Consider the following 13,941-nt stretch of genomic DNA (forward strand, 5'->3'; position numbering starts at 1 on the left):
TTTGTTACCAAACAAAAAGAACTATTTTCAGCATGTGTATTTCTTAGAACTTTGAAGAAAGTCTTGGAAAATGGAGCCTGAAGGTGATAGCTAACTAAAAATGTCCAGGTCTAGAGATTATATCTTATGCTGGAGGCATGAAAAGTTTTGGTTTGCTTTAAATTTACTGTTTGAGATCTTCTTTCTGTATTCCCTGGGAAATTGCTTTGTACTTGAGGAATTTTCAGCATTTACATTTATGTTAAACCTCAAAGATGTGTCAATTTTCTTCAGCTCCAGCATTTGAGGAAGGGCACCACACAATACAAGCAACCTATAGACTTGAAATAATTAGATGACTGTATGAGTAACAGGATCTGGCAATTCCATGTTTCAAAAAAGGTCAGCCATTGCATTCTGAAGTAATAGAGCATCACAACGAATCATCTGCCTTTACCATTGTAGTTTTCTTCCAATTAGAAAAATAACATGGGTCATAATATATACTGGACCTGGCAGTTCAAGGACTTGTGCTCCATTATGTCACCTAGCAACTTACTATGCTTCCAAATAAACAGCCTTGTAAGTTTTATAATAGCCCAAACTTTCAAGTCCTCTCTTTTTTTTTTCCCCCCAAAGTTTTACTTTTCATAGACTTTACTTATTCTTGGCAACTATCATGCCATTTGGCTGAGATAATGATTAGAAGTTAGAACATTAAAATCTTTCCACAGATCAACTGGGCAGGATGAAGGGCCAAAACTCTTGCCAAAGTCTGAGTTTGTCTCATCTTCCAATTCCTGAAAATATTAGTGCCAAATATGTATCTTCTGCATGACCAGAAACACTTCCTAAATGACCAGAACTTAAAGTCTGAAATGTGGCCTAAATTTAGGTACAATATCTGATGAGCTTGTTATGTGAGCACTGCCAGAAACAGTAAAACCTTTATAGTAAAAGGTGTGGAAATACAGAAACTTAGGTTTCTGTATTTGAATGGAATGTGAAAAAGTTGAGGCAGTATTTTTTGATATTTCAAGTATCATCCCAAAGCCCTATAACCCTTGTTTTCTTCTGCTTTGTATTCAGCGTTAAAATTCCTAATGCTGTCATGTAGACAAAGATGCCTTGTTCAGCTCTTAATAGTCCAGCCCTGTGAGAAGGGCAGAGATATTTTCCTCTTTTAGGCTACTGTTACAACCTGTTTCTTAGGAAACAGGCCTAAATCTTCATGTATGTAAGAAAAAAATTTGGAAAGTACCTTAAAATGTCACTGTTCTCACATTCTTACCCAGCAAATTTATATGTGCCCTAAAAATGTGTGTCTTGGTAGACTCAGTCAAACTAGAAAATCTGAAAACGTCCTCCTTAGGGCTTGTGTATATGCATACATTTGGTATTGCTTGACTCTTTTAGAGTAAACAAAAATTCCATGGAGCAATTTAGGGATACTTAGGACTCTGCAACAGACAACCAATCTTTTTTTTCAAGTGGGGCTTTTTGTTTCTGGTTTGGCGGCTTGGGGGAGGGTTTCATCTTCTAAATGTTAAACTGGATCCTTTGTTGCAAAGTACAGTGTGAGAAGTGTTAACAAGAGACATAAACATAATTCTAATCCATTGCAAATGTTATCTGCACATTTTTCTCTACCTCCTTCCCCCATTTATCTTTAGCATTATAGTTTTTCTTACTGTTATTTTGTTATGAAACTTTCCAAAGTCCATTGTTGATTTGTCTCTGACTAAGGAGAGATAAAATTCTAGGTGACCATGAGTAGAAAAGTCTGTGGGGTTTGGGCTTTTTTATCTGAAAACTGGTGAGAAATTTAGAATCTTATGTTGAATTCTGCTCAATGAATAATTTCTTTTATAGTCATTGCATAACTAATTTGCATATGCTCTTTTTTGAAGGGGATTGAAATTCCATCACCTGCAATAAAACATTATAAAATTCAATTAGATACCATTGATTTATAATAAATCTTAAGTTGAAGCCATGGATCAGAAGTTTTGTGGGCACTGTGTAAATTTAGAAGTGTACCAAACAGCTCTTGCTAAGTTCAGGACAGGTGGCAGTGCTGGAAAAGAGGAAAATAAACAGAAATAATGTGGGTGATATTAGCACAATAGTCAGAGGCTAGGATTTTCCTACCAAGCTGCTGCTGTTAAGAGAATTTAAAGAAAGAGAATTATATAATATTACAGATCTTTGTAGTGCTCTTTTTGGGATGAAAACTAGTGACACAGAAAGCAGGGAAAGGTATGTTTGAAACTGTAAAATGAAGTTGATACTGTTGATAGATCATAGAAACCTATTTACAAGTTGGTCATGAAAAAGGTGTTACAGTATGGACAAGGACCTTAAAGACAAACAAAGTAATGCAGTATAGACAGGAGAGTTGCTGGAGGAGGCACAGCTGCTGACAGCATAATCAGAGTGATAACTGAAAGGATGATATTAAGCAACAGCACTCTGAGAGTCTGTGTGTGGGACTGGGCAAGAGGGGAGGGTAGAGAAGATTTCATTCATTGAGGACAGATGTGAGGAAAATACAACAATGTGAAGGAAGGTGATTACAGCCGTGGAGTAAAGTTAAATTTTGTAGTTCAAAAGGGTAAGGATAGAGGTTGTGATCTCAGTTTCACAATCATTGTTAAGTGAAAATAGAGGGCATGATGCAGGGAGCTATAGTGAAGGAGTCTCTAGAATATAAGTATAAAGGAGAACTCTGGCCAGTAAAAATAAAGTTCATGGTTTAGGTAATGTAAAAATGAAAAGGAGAAAGTAAAATGAAGTGTTACTTTGGAGGCAAAGGGAAACAGTGGTAGCAGACCTCTTGAGGGCTTTTTGTTCAGCCTTTTTATTTGGATGGAATAGATGGAAGTGTGGAGCTAAGTATGAGGAAAGTGAATAGACACAGAAGAGTAATTAAGAAAAATAGAGAAGGAGAATAGCTGATCTCATAAGAAGATGGATTAGGATGGGGTGACCAGCACTTGAGTGGGTGAGCAGATGAGAAATGTTTTTACAGGATGACAAAAGGAGTTGTACAAGAAAAGATGGCCGTCTGTAAGGAAGCAAATGTTTGCATCATAATCTAAGTAGCATAGCATACCTAAAACTGAGGGAAATTGTACTGCCCAGGTTCACTGATCTCAGGAAACTGCCATAATGAGCATTCTTAAGTACTTGCACAGGCTCACAAGTGCTTCAACTTGGATGTAATAATATGCTCCAGCCAGGTGTGCCAGACTTTAACACATTTAGAGTTGGTACCTGACTTTTTCTTCAAGGAGAAAATTAAACCATGGAATAATTAAACGGTGTGTCCAATTTTGCAAGCACAACCTGCTTTGAAAATGGTTTTTGAGTAGTGAGGCACTAAATGCCTTAAAATACCAAGACCAGCCTTCCCACTAAAGTTTTTCATGTGGGTGTGCATTGTTGTAAACAGGACAACACTGGTTTTCCCCATACAATTCTGTGAATTAAGAAATTAAGATGTACTCTTGGACTGTTTGGAATCAAATAGAATAGCCCTCATGAAATCACATTGCAACAGTATTTTAAATCCTCCTTTTTACAGATATTTTCATGTAATAAAAGGGAAAAAAAGGATAAATTTCATTGTCCATGTTTGTTTTTTTTTTTAATATTCAGTTTTACTTTAAAATAAACCAACTACCATTGCTTATTCAACTAGTATTGCAAATTCAGCCTGTCTAGTGGACTATGGACTATGGTCTAGTGGACTATGTCCCTGCCCAGGGCAGGGAGGTTGAAACTAGATGATCTTTTAAAGTCCCTTCCAACCCAACCATTCTATGATTCTAAGCCTCAAATGCCAGATACTTCTAAGGCTGTGTGATTTTGTCACATGCTGATGTTGTGCATCTGCAGTTGAGAAATCTTATAAATGGGCAAGTGTTGGTATCCAGGGACTGCAGACATCAGTTATTTGCCAATGTGAAGAGGCAGACTTCCTGTCTGAGTAACTATATTAAAATACAAAATGTTCATTTATCCAGTGTTGGTCGTCTATATCTAGCTTGGTCACAGATTGTGTATTTAGTTGTTGTGTAGACTTCCCTGAAATCTTTCACTTAAGAATCCCCAAGAATGTAATGAACTAGTTGCAATTCTCTTGCATTTGGAATTAAATCCTCATCAAATTAAAGCTGTGGCTTGGACTCTGATATTACAAGCACAAGTGACAACATACATTTTACCTGTTTTTCACATGTGACTGAAGAGCACAGAGGAGATGTAAACCAGCCAAAGGTGAAAATATAATAAATCCCCTTTCAAATGCTAGTAACTGTACTGCACTTTATGTCCATTATTTCTTCTCCAAACTAAAGTCTTATTGTAAGCATTGTCAAGAGTTTTAATCTTTCGCAGGTTGTTTATAACCAGGATGGTGAGTTATAAATGCACATATTTAAATTCCATATAATGTGGATCTTCATTTCAGAAATTAACTTGCTAAAGTTCTTGGTTGTAATTTGACAGACAAATATATGCCAGCAGCAATTTTTTAGATTAAGTCATTATTAATCTTATAGTATATCTTTTACTGGAGAACTGTTGATAAAATCAGGGGCTATTCTCAGTTTTGCATTATTCTGTGCCCCATGGGAGAGGTCAATGATTTGCACACACTCCAGTCAGGTTTTTCCAGAGGTGATAAGCATGAAGTACTAGATATGATATTTGAAAACATAGGTCAATATGTATATCAGATCTTCAACATGAATAATGAATTTCAGTCAATAAATAAATTTATTTCTGAGACTTTTTTCAGAACATATTTTTTCTTGCAAATTGCTAGCACATAGACACTTTTAAAACAGATAAGATTGTTAACAATTACTGTCCTTGAAAAGGCAATGATTTTGTGAACTAAGAAAAAACACTTTGTGATGTATAAATCTAGTAAGATATGTAAGGACTCCATTAAATTTTCTGAGGTCAATTCTAATCCACTGGGATCCATAACAAGAAATGCTACTTGAAAAAAAAAAGTAACAACCCCAAATCTCTGTCTACTACCTACATTCAGGTAAATAATGTCTTTTTCACTGATGAACAGACATCCAGATAGATGGAGTAGGACCAACCTTTCTTAAGTGGGATAATCCAAAAGCCTTCCTTGAGATGCAACTGTCCTCCTGGGTGTGTCACATGGCTCGTTCAGCAACTAAATTGTTGCTGGTAGTGTAACACTTGCTTTTCAGTGGAGCTTATGTTATTTGCAGTTTCCATTGAATGGCTTATCAGGAAAGTCATATAAGTAACACATGCAGCCTCATGCAAATCACGAGCTACAAAAGGATGGAACATCTTACCTTTGAAAGGTGGTACTGTTATTTCAGCTCATATTTAACAGTTTAAGAACAGATATGAATTTAATCTAGAAGAGCAGTTTAAGTATTCTAATTTTTATCTGCTTTTGTTATTAGTTATCAACTGGTTTGAATTCTTGTTTTACAGTTTTGATATATTTGCATGCCCTCATAGGGCTTGCCTAGGCCCCAGTGTGTGCCAAAGCACCTCCAGAATTTTAATCCCACATTGCTGCAGTGAACATGGTTTGGATGCAGGCCAAAAGACGGCTGCAGAAGGAAAATGGGAAGAAGGATTGTATAACATCTCAGAAAACAGCTAGGTTATCTGATAAACAGTTCTTTAGATTATGTACTGGAGTTTCAGAATAGTGCTGAGTAAAACTGAATCATGTTGGATCAAGGGACGTAGAAATAATTGTTTTGCATCACAATTGTTAACCAATTTGTACAGTTACTGAAATATTTTTCTTAGCATTTTAAAGTCTCCAGATGCCAAGTGTGTATCATAATTTTATTCTGCTGCACATAAAATTACTTAATGAATATTGGCTTACAGGATTATTATCCTTCCAGCTAATTCCCAATCCAACTCAACTTGCCTTTTCCTGGGCTTCTTGCCACATTCCAGTTTTCCCTTTGCTGTTGATGTTATGTAGGACTGAAATGTGGAATTATATACAGCTCATAAAAGAATCAAGTACCTTAGGCTGTTGTGTTCATCTATTATTAATGGACAGTAAATGCAAACATGAGCTAACAAAAGGCAAAGGATAAACACATTTAAGTCAGAGCAGTTCCCAGAGAAATAATTTCAAAACTTGTCAAACAATTCTTGAAACATGGAAGAATAATGATTTCCCATAGATTCATTGTATATATTCTGGCACTGTAACTTTTCCTTTATATAATATTTTTATAAAACTTGAATAGTAATTTCCATTGAAAGCTCTCGAAGAGATTTACAGACATTAACACAATCTGACTGGTAACACTAGTGTGAAAAAAAGAAGCTGGTTTAGCTATTTGTTGCAAAAACCATGTCTCTGCCCCAGTTAGCTGCTTTGTGCTCTTCTGCCAGCACTAAGGTTCACAAAATACTTCATTCACCAATTTCTAATCATTCTCCTGCATTTGGATTCCTTTTACACTCCCTAATTTCTGGGGATGCTCATGGTTAACCTCTCAGATAAGCTAACTATCCTCAGAGGGCTTGATTCTATGTGGAGGAAGCCACTCACTTGTGATCGCCCCTGCTGCTTCCAAACATTACTGCACTCCAGTGATTCTGTGCTTTTGGAATGACTTCAGAGGGCTACTATGCCTGGTTGTAATATAGAGCTGTTTTCGTCATGTTTCAGAGATGGGGAAGAAGTAGAAGTGTCTTCATGTAGTTTTTTCAAGTAAACCAGGCATCGATGCCAGTCCTTTGTTGGTAACCTTGTAGTTGTGATTCACTGTTCGACAGTCCCCACACAACCCAATCTCTTCCTGCAGGTTCACAGGCCCTTCCATATCTTCCAGCCCTCAATTTATTTTTCACATTATTTAAGCCAGTATAATTTTTATCTAATATGTTTAAGTCTTTGGAAAGTGTCTCTTCCTCCAAACGTATACTATTATTATAATTTCATAATATTAGAATTCTTATATATAACATGATATTGCATGATTTTATGTTTCAGCTAGAGATCATTGAGTATTCAGAAGCTTGGAGAATTTCTCTTATAAGAAAATTATGTTTTCATGTCTTGACAAACTTGATCAAGGGCAATTAAATTGTTATACCTTCCTGGATCTGCCAAATTTGGGAGGGGGTGGTGGGGTGGTGGTGCTGGGAGGAAGGGGGGAGGAGAAGGAACAAAACTTTTAGGTTTTAGATAATTCCTGTACCTAACTGGGAAAGGAATCTCATAGTAACAACTTCTATTACATGAATTCTGTGAAATGAACAAAAGGTTATAAAAATATTTGTTTAAGCCTGTCACCTTTCTGTCTATATTTGAAATGATTGAAGGAAATGACAAATCAAAAGTACAGTAGCCTTTTCTTGTGAAACTGGTTAACACATTTTATCTTCATTGGTTCATCACTGATAAATTCACCAGTCTTCTTCTATAAATGCTTGGAAAAGAATGGACTAATTTAGGGCACATTTGACAATATATTGTACTTTGATCTTAGAATATGCTGAGCATCCCAGCTTTGTTTATTTCAAGATGCTTTGGGATCCTAAGGAACACACTCTGGGATTCGGGAGACAGTGGGTTTAGACATATGAAAATAGTTATTCTGATTTATTTTTCAAAATTTCCAGCTCATTTCCAGCTCACTGGGTTTTCATGAAGTGTTTTTGTTTGGTTGGTTTTTTTGAGGTAAGCACAATAGCCATCCCATTACCTAATGTAACACATACACACGCACACCCAGCATCACTGCCTGACTTCAGGCACAAAATCCTAGTGCTGTGGGATATTGAATATCTTGAACCATGTGTAAGTCAGCAGTGACTAAGACCCTGGAGAAGTCAGTAGGCTCTTAGTTTAAGTTTGTAAAGGAGTTACTCTTGCCTGTCTTTACTAGAAGACTGATTATACTTCTGTCATATTTCACTGCCTCCCCAAGACCAGCCTAAAACCTGTTTCTTCAAATGAGTATTCTGTCTTCAAACTTTCATTCATTTATAAGACTAGGTTTTATTCTGTCTGGGAAGAAAAAAATATAATCTGGAGTTCAGTGGCCTTCTGTTTAATCCTGTATATTGACTCATTTCTATAGACTACTGTGCAGGTAGAAACAGTGTTCACAATAAATGTAGGTGTCACATGAGAATGACTTCTTAGTTGTGGTATCTAATAGGTACAAAGGAAATACATATATGTTGTGGTTTTGTTTTTTCTGTTTACTTGTTTCATTTCTTATATTATAAAATATTAGGAAATGTATCTTGGCATTATCAGTCAACATCTTGTGATCTTATACTATAGAGAGGATGTCTTAATTTCTTCTCCTGCAGGTGGGGTAGCACACAAGGTCACTTTTGGCTGGTGTGGTAATAAAACTTGGGGCTGAAGCATAGCAGTCTCTACAGTTTGTATAAATTCCAAGAATACTTGTGCCAAGACTATTGGCCTATGTCCATAATACTGTACCATGTTTCAGAAGCAAAGCTCAAGAAATTTCTTATGTTTTCCTGCCTGAGAGGACACACGAATATGTCATGGCTATACTGCATTACTTCTTGAAATGGCAGCTTCACAAGAGGAGAGCAATATGGTATCATGACAGCAGTGAAGTCAAACTGTATTCAGCAGACTTTAGGGATTATGTTGATATCTCAAAAATTCAGTAGGATTACGTGGGCAAAAGTTTTGGAACTGTTGGGAGTTATTTTCTTTAATTAGCAAATAATACAGAAAGAACAACAGTAAAGAGCATAAGCATTGGTTAACCAAAACACCTAAAAGTGTACAAGCACCACAATTGCAGCTCTGACTGTGTGTTTGCATTTTTAGGTACTTGCTTCATCACTGAGCTTGCACCAGGCTCACATCAACTGTGGCAGGAGCTGCAAGGAGAGAGTTGTCTTGAGCTAAATGTCTTGAACTGAAGTGCAGGCAGCTGGATCCCATCTCACGTTCTGCCACAGCTGTTACACATGGGTAGTGGCTAAACGTATCCATATCATAATGTGTTTGCTATCTGTAATTTTTCAGCATTTGGTTTTCCAACCTTGACAATCTTTCAATGTTATTAAAAATATGATGTATCTAGCTGTAGATTATTACTCTTTTCAGGTTTACTGGTTCAGCTCTGTGGGTCACTGGTGTACTTTTGCATTTATGCACACAAAAGAGATTTTCTGAGTTGTTTTAAACCATTGTAGGAAGTGACTCAGGATAATTGCCAGTCTAATAGGCTATCTTGGCTTCCTGGATTCTTTTAAAAATAAATCTTTTGCAAGAAAAAGAGAATGTCTAGGAAAGAAAAGAAAAAAGTTATACCATTAAGAACACTTAAATTTGATACATTCCCCAGAACTGAGCTCTCCTTCCTACCTAGGCTCCCCTGTAACACATGATGATTGCTGTTAATATGGTGTATCATTGCTGGCATTTCTGTCTGCATCATTGTCTACTGTGTGCATATGTTTTTCTCTGGCTTGTTTGAAGCATCTCCACTTTAACAGTTGTCACTACAGTGTGTGAGTAAAAGAAGCCAAGAAACTGTTGTCCCACAAAGCTCTCAAAGGACCCTGGTTAACCTGAATTCACTATACAGTGTTTGGTGGAAAACAAAATGGATCTAAGATAGTGCTGGGAATAGCTAGTTGGGCTGTGATATATTACAAAATGTTGTTTAATTATGATATTATATGTCTGCAGAACAATTTTAGTTACCAACCGTCCAAATAGTCTTGCCTACTCAGTTCTCTTTGGTCTAATTGACTGCTGCAAAGGAGTCAGAGCCTAACCACAACTCCCTGTGTGGGATAAAGCTCACTCTTTCCTGCCTCCTCTTCTGCCGCTGGTGGAGGCAGGGTGTTCTCAGCTGTCTTCTGTCTACTCTCATGTATGAATACTGTCCATCTAAGTTGCTGATTTAGTTTGAGAAGTCCAGTCTGTGCCTCAGGCTCTGAGTTCAGTCACAATGTATTGCAGAGATGATGGCTTTGTAAGTCTTACTCAACACTGCATTACTTTTAATTTGAAGTGTTCCTTCTGTTGTGAGCCTTATTCTCCACTGATTCTTACTTTGTGTTGACTCTGATACTGCAGGAAACTGAGTCTAAAATGCTGTCAGTTCAGTGCTATATATTGGTTATGATACTCAGACACTTCCCATGCTCTGCATGATCCCATGTGGCTAAAGGGACATCTCAAGTACACACTGTACAGCTCCAGGAAGTGCTTTCTTCCCCCTTTCCTGATTAGAGTATGATCTCTTACACAGTTCAGATGTAGCTGTAGCAGTTTTTTAGAACAATCCTTCTTGCTGGCACGTGTTTATCTGCAACACATCACCAGCTTTCTTTCCAATCACTTACACTGTTTACCTTTGGTAAGCCATGGTGCTGCTTCAGGCCTTGGAAATGAAGACATCTACGAGACCTGTAGGTGGTTTCCCTCTGGCCAGTGCAATGGAGAATTAAATCAGTGTGCCAAGAGTATACATAGTGAATAGAATTCCATCACTCAAAATGAAAGGAAAATCACTGGGTGGATTTAAAAACTAGGGCCGAGGCTGTGTGCTTCTGAGGACAAAGATAGAGCTCTCTGCATGCTTTGGTGTATGCTATTCTTTGAACATATGCCATAACTTTGCATTTCCTGACTTCAGTGGATTGGAAAAAAACCTGGCAGGTTCCCAAACTGAAATATATGCAGAAATAACATAAATAGCAATACCAGTGCAAGGGAAAAAACCCCAGCATCTGAAATAACCTCATGCTTAAGGGTGTAAACTGATCAACTATGGGGCTCAAGAAAGAATTTATTTTCTCTCTTTAAGTCCTCATCCTTATGTAATATTCCAGCCCACAACTGGCTGGATATAGTGTGTTTTCCATTCTTCGTGCTCTGAATCATCAGGTATCTAACCACTGCTTGAGGCAGTGTACCAGACCAGTGAGCTGAATGGCCTGTTCCACTATGGCAGCAAGAATAGTATTTTAATAGGGTTTCATTTCCTTTGGTTTATTATTTTTTTATGTAGCACTAAGGGAGTGATAACTGGCTTGTGTAGTTGCTCATGTGAACATATATTAGACTGGTTTGGATCTGAGGAGCACCTGCTGTCATGTTTTGTCAGTCATGTGCAGGTGATGCAGAGGGTCTCACTTGGTTCTCTGTGTTTTCTCTGGTTTAGGGCTTGAGTAGTGCCTATGCTTGTGTTGGTCTAGTGCCCAAAGTTGATTCTCCTCACCCTCCAAAAGTGCCTGTCTCTAGTGTCTTTTGGGAGAACTACCGTTTTAAATAAATTCTGTTTAAAATGAAACGATTTTTGCTCTTGCATGCACATTCCCAGTCTAATGGATAGAGTCCTCAAGTATAGGAAACGGGAGCACAGATTGCTCACAGAGTGATTTCTTTGTACTCTTCATATCATGGTGTTGTGTTCCAGAATGGACTTCTATGGCATCCTGTGGGATTGACTCCTGTGGGATTCAGTGCAGAGGTTATGAATATGCAACCATACAACTGGCTATTCTACCTTTCATTTTTGTATAGAAATGCAACAGGTTCATAGAGATACTGTCCTAGTCCACGGTACCTGGAATGTTACAGCATTTCTGATGGGACGAATATTTCTACATTAACAACTACATGGGAAGGAGCATATCCCTTCAGGACAGAAATGGAATGTGCTACTGGACACAGGTTAGCTGTCACTGTCCATGTCATGTTTGGGTAAACAGAGCATTTCAGTCTCTTGGCATTTCAATCTTGTTGCAAAATCTTTTGAAAGAAATGAATACCATTTGTTCTTGGCTCACACTGTTAGACAGGCTGTGGATATTCATGCTTTACTTCTGTGTGATGGTCAGGATTTCCATGTTCCTCCTATTCCACTCTCCAGGGAGAAGATGTAATATAATCTTATAAACTAAACAGAGGAAATAGGAGTCATGGATAGCTATCTCATCTTTAGCAAATACCAGGAGCCTCTACTGTGCTTTAGAGAGGATGAGTAAATGAAATCTGGTGGGATGTGGAACTCCCCACAGGGAATAGCTCTGGTATCCTACAGAAAAGCCTTGAATCCCTCTGCCCTTCAGAGTTCCCTCTGGATGTCTATGGGACAAACTGCCAACAGGTAGCAACGTAACTCCAGGGTTGATCTTTAATAAGATTAGCATGGAGCATAGCAAGGCAGGGACTCATGCCCTGAGTGATCCTTGTTGATGCCAAGTAGACAAGTCTCACAAGCAAATCTCGTAGCCAAAGGGGACAACACCACTTGTTTGATGCTTGGATTGCACTGTCAAAACTGGGTTCATTTTTTTAGTTTTCTTTATGTATAAAAACATTTTACTTCCTTTGCTTGACTGAATACTGCTTTGGAACTGGGATAATTTTCTTGTTCCTCCATCTGCCAGATTCTTAGACCCATCTTGTAAGTATAAAAGTGGAAATCTCTTCAAAGAGATATCATTTTATTCTTGAATGTATCTCAAAGCTTTTGGTCATAGTGATGGTATTACAGCGCATGGGGATAGCTGCCATTAGAAAGTTATCAGAGAAAATTTGATTTTAAGCCTTTTGAAGTTGATCAGATGATTTTTATTGATTTCAAGGAGTCCTGGCTCATGCCCAAAGGTGATAACGGTAGAGCAGAAAAGAGAAAGTACATATATATGTATATACACATACGTATACGTATACATATACTTATGAAAAAAAACTAATTCACACAGCCCCAAATGGTAAATTTGCTCTGCTAGTAAGTTGCACAGAAAAGAACCTTGGCACATTTTGAAATAACAATTGCATCTCCAAAAGTGGTACCAAGACATATACTTCTTATAACTGCTTACAAATGGAAATGATGGGGTATAAAAAAAACCCCCAGTTGCTTATAATAGCAGCACATTTGTACACTCCTGCAGAAAATGTTGAATAAGTTTTGAACTTCTTGAAAAGCTCTGTCTGTAATCAAGCAAAGCTCACTCAAGGACTTTCACCATATATCACTTCACCTTCAGACCTGTTTCATCTCTTAGATGGGACTACTGATACTTATGGGCTTACAGCCAAGCTCAGCTTCTAAATACAAATTAAAGAGGTCTTAACAGTCCAAATTTATCATCACCTGCCTCAGCAGGATTGCACCACGAGAGCATTTCACTCTTCAAGTACTGACTAATGTTAATGCTAATACTGTTTCAGTTTTTGCTCTAGCATCTCTTCTCTTCTACATAACCCCTAAGTGGCTTTCGCAGCAGGTGAAAAGTATCATACTGTATAGTAGCAAAGGAATAATAGAAAAATGCAAATAGGCAGAGCATAATAGAGATCAAAGACTAAATTAATTTTTTTAGCTGGTATTTATCTGAGATGACACACTTCTGAAGAGGGTATTTTGAAGTTTGGGGGGAAGATGGCCAAAATGGCCCCCATGCTTGAGAAAACAATCCAGCTGGAAGGGGTTAGTGCCAAACTGAAAGACAGTGTGGATAAGATGCTTGGAAGGCCCATTTCAGTCCTGTTTTAGTTAAATCCAGTCAAAGCCTGGACACAGCAGAAAGCTGTGGGCTTCGAGTGTGTCTGTGAGAGACCTCTATGTCACACTTGATTCAAACCCTGTTTAAGCACAGCTGAGAGACTGGAAAACCACTTTCCAAATGGGGACTTACATGACAGATAGTTACATCCTGGGTGTGGATATAATATACCATGGATGGAAAAATACAGGGGTTGTCTTTTGCCGGGGACTTATACAACCACATCTGTAGTTCCCCACTGTTTCCTCCTTGACCCCCTTGGAGGGGTTTTCTATCCAAGAGTGTAAAAATTACAAATCCCCCCAAACTGCAGTTTGAAATCTACCTAGAGAAACTTTTAGATTGTTCATTCCATAAATATCTCTTGCAGGCTGTCTGACGTCAGAGGATTTG

This window comes from Corvus hawaiiensis, chromosome 3 (genome assembly GCF_020740725.1).
Source record: "Corvus hawaiiensis isolate bCorHaw1 chromosome 3, bCorHaw1.pri.cur, whole genome shotgun sequence".
NCBI classification, from domain to species: domain Eukaryota; kingdom Metazoa; phylum Chordata; class Aves; order Passeriformes; family Corvidae; genus Corvus; species Corvus hawaiiensis.